Genomic DNA, 3,588 nt, shown 5'->3' with positions numbered 1-3,588 from the left:
TCATCATCATCATCATCATCATCATCATCATCATCATCGATCGATCGATCGATCGATCATCATCATCATCATCATCATCATCATCATCATCATCATCATCATTGTTATCATTACCATCATTGTTATCATCATCATCATCATTGTCATCATCCAATAATACAACATTCAGAAATGAAAATGCTATTGAACCGATCAGTAAGAATTATTAATTTTAATGGAACAACTATGGATAGAACAAGTTTTGAAGGAAACAATAATAATCTATCCTTTTCATCAATTATCTCAACTTTACATCCTTTCCTTTACAGCATTTATATTTGAATTTGATTAAATAAAGAAAGGAAATCAATCAACATTACCCAAAAACGGTTCGATAAGAAAGATGAATGAACGGATGAATGGATGAACGAGAATGAATGAATGGATGAGTGAGTGAATGAATGAATGGTGGATGAATGAGTGAATGAATGAACGAATGAGTGAATGAATGGATAGATAAACAAATAAATGAATGAATTAAATAAATAAATGAATGAATGGATGAAAAATGGATGAACGAATAAGTGAACGGATGAACAAATGGATGAATAAATGAGCGAATGAATGGATGAATGAATGAACGAATGAATGAATGAACGAATGAATGAATGAATGAATGAATGGATGAATGAACGAATGAATGAATGAATGAATGGATGAATGAATAAACGGATGAATGAACGAATGAATCAGTGAATGGATGAATGAATGAATCAGTGAATGGATGAATGAATAAATATGGACAAATATGAATAAATGAAATGGAAAAGTGAAAATTTTTATTCCTTTTTTATCACTTATTATTAAAAGAGGTATGATAATTATTTACACCTTTAAGATAAGAAAGGAATCAATCGATCGATTGATAACAAAAATATGAATTAATGGGATGTTTGCATATGTGTATATATTCATGTTACGTGTATGTCTACGTATGTATACGTGTAATCTCTGCGTATGTAATATGTCTACGTATGTTTACATATCCTATATTTGTTTACACTATTTTTTTTTTGATGGTATACAAAATAACAATATGTATCATTAATAATGATATCATTAATATTCCGATATATGTATATATAAGTATTACACATAATTGGAAATGGAAATGTGAAAAGAAAAAGAACGAAAATAATTAAATTATTATTTTCATAAAAATTTAATAATTGATGAAAAAAAAATTCTTTTCCTTCCTTTCTTTTTTCAATTTTTCAATTTTCAAATTTTCTTCTTCCTTTTTTCTCATTTTTACATTCATTATATTATTTTATAGTATATTTTTTATATATAAAAATACTTTAACTTATTATTTATCATTAACAGATTTGGGATACTTTTTTCATACCAAATATCAATTTTCATATCAAATAATGCTCGAGAACGTAAATCCAAAAATAAAATGCGCATTTACGTACACACACACACACATACACATACACACACATACGCACACACACACACACACACACACACATACAAGATGTACATATATTCGCCTTCCGCGGTCCACTATCCTTACCTGCTGTACCACTCCCCCGCCTTTTACATCTCATCTTTTGTCGCATTCATTTCACAAAACTCAACAAATGGCACGAAACTAGAATATTGGATAAACGGTTTAAAATTTCCGCAAAAAGGCACAAAGATACGTGGGTGGGAGTGGGAGGATGAGGGGTAGGAAGAGAATGAGCGGAGGTGGACACCTTTTTTGTTCATCAATTTTGCAGTCCTACTAGTTTGAAGTTCTTTCAAACTTTCAGCTTCCTTTTTATCTTTCTCCTTCCTCCTCCTCCCCCTTCCTCCTCCTCCTTCACATCCACATTTTCCTTGCTAACCCCGTTCATCCCCCGCCATTTCATTCCCTCCCCCTTCTATTCTCTCTTTTTCACCTCTTTTATCCTTTTTCCCACCGTTTTTCCCTTTTCACATCTCCCCGCTCTTTCCGCATCCCTTCTTGTCCAATTCTTTGTAACCCTTTGTTAAGTGACGATGATTTCAATGATCTTACCAAATGTGTGTGTAGTTTTGAAGTAGTAGTAGTAGTAGTAGTCAATAATGGGTTGTATTTAGTTTGATATACCTGAAAGGTAACAATTTGAGTGTTTGACCGGTGTCATCAAATTGTCCCACCCCATCCATTCCCCGGGGGTTTCTTTTAGTTACACCATTTTGTGCTTTATGATTAGGGTATTATGGTTTGAAGCAAAACGCTTTCGGATATTCTTGTAAAAGCGCCAACGGCATATTTTTCTTCTTTTTCTTGGAAATTACTAATAAAGGTTAAAGGAATCATTTTTCTTTAGGGGAATTTAGTAGACCTGATAGGATGATATAGTATGTACCTCGTTTGACACAGTAAACATGCACACACACACACACACACACACACACACACACACACATACACACATACACACACATACACATACACACACACATGCACATACACATACACACACATATATACGTGCACATACATATATGTCCCCAGGCTACTTTGCCTCGGGTTATAAGTTAGGGAAAGTATGAATTGTTGGCGACAGAGAAAAATGTGACATTCAATTGTATCAAACAGTTTTGATAATTTATTATTTTCTTGGATGATATGATATGTTATTCAGCAATTGTAAATAAAACCCTTAAGGCATAATTTATTCTCGTAAAACATATGAGAGTAGCCTAAGGATAATGGAAAGGTTAAAGGGCAATATGTGTGAAAGGGGGAGGGGGTGAAGAATGAAGGTAAATCTCAATAATTCTCATCTAAATTGATAATTTTCAAATGTTAATTTTTAAGTAAAAACGAAAAAAAAGAAGTGGAAAAGAAATAAAAAAAAAGAAAGCAGCAAATTGAAAAGGTCAAAATTGCGTTTTGACTTTTTTTTTTTACCTTTTACTTTTTTCATTTAAGTAAAAGAATACAAATTTTTGTAATTAATTTGCAAATTTCTTAATTAACCAAAGAAAAAAAAGGAAAAAAGAGAAAGGAAAACTTTTTTTTCTTTCAAAAAAAAGAGAAACTTTCTCTTTAAAAAAAAATTTTTTTTTCCTTTTTGTAATTTCATTTTGCATTAATTTCAAAGTAATAAAGCATCTTTTCTTTTTCTTTGGCTTTTTTTTTTTAAATTTTTCCTTCAATTTACTTATCATTAAGGTGTAAATTTATCATTTCATTTTTTCTTTTTTCTCTTTTTCTACCCCCATTAATGAAGCATTATTATTATTATTATTATCAAATGCCCAAATGCTATAGCAAATCATTAATTAACAATTTTTATCAATGAATACTAATCTAGCCTGAAGATTATCACTGTTTATGCTTATTGTTATCACAGGAAAGTTACACCTGAGGGAAAGCAAGTTATCACGAAGAGAATATCCGAACGATTCATATCCCGAGGGCAAAATAAATTGCTGATATTAGCTGATTAATTATCAAAAAGAAACGTAATGCAAGTGAGTTCATATTAAGCTAATATACTTTTCAATTCTTTCTCTTACTCATCCCTCCCTCTCTCTCTCTCTCTCTCTCTCTCTCTCTCTCTA

The sequence above is a fragment of the Loa loa genome (genome assembly GCF_000183805.2).
Source record: "Loa loa unplaced genomic scaffold supercont3.515, whole genome shotgun sequence".
Lineage (NCBI taxonomy): Eukaryota > Metazoa > Nematoda > Chromadorea > Rhabditida > Onchocercidae > Loa > Loa loa.
This window is presented reverse-complemented; position numbering follows the sequence as displayed.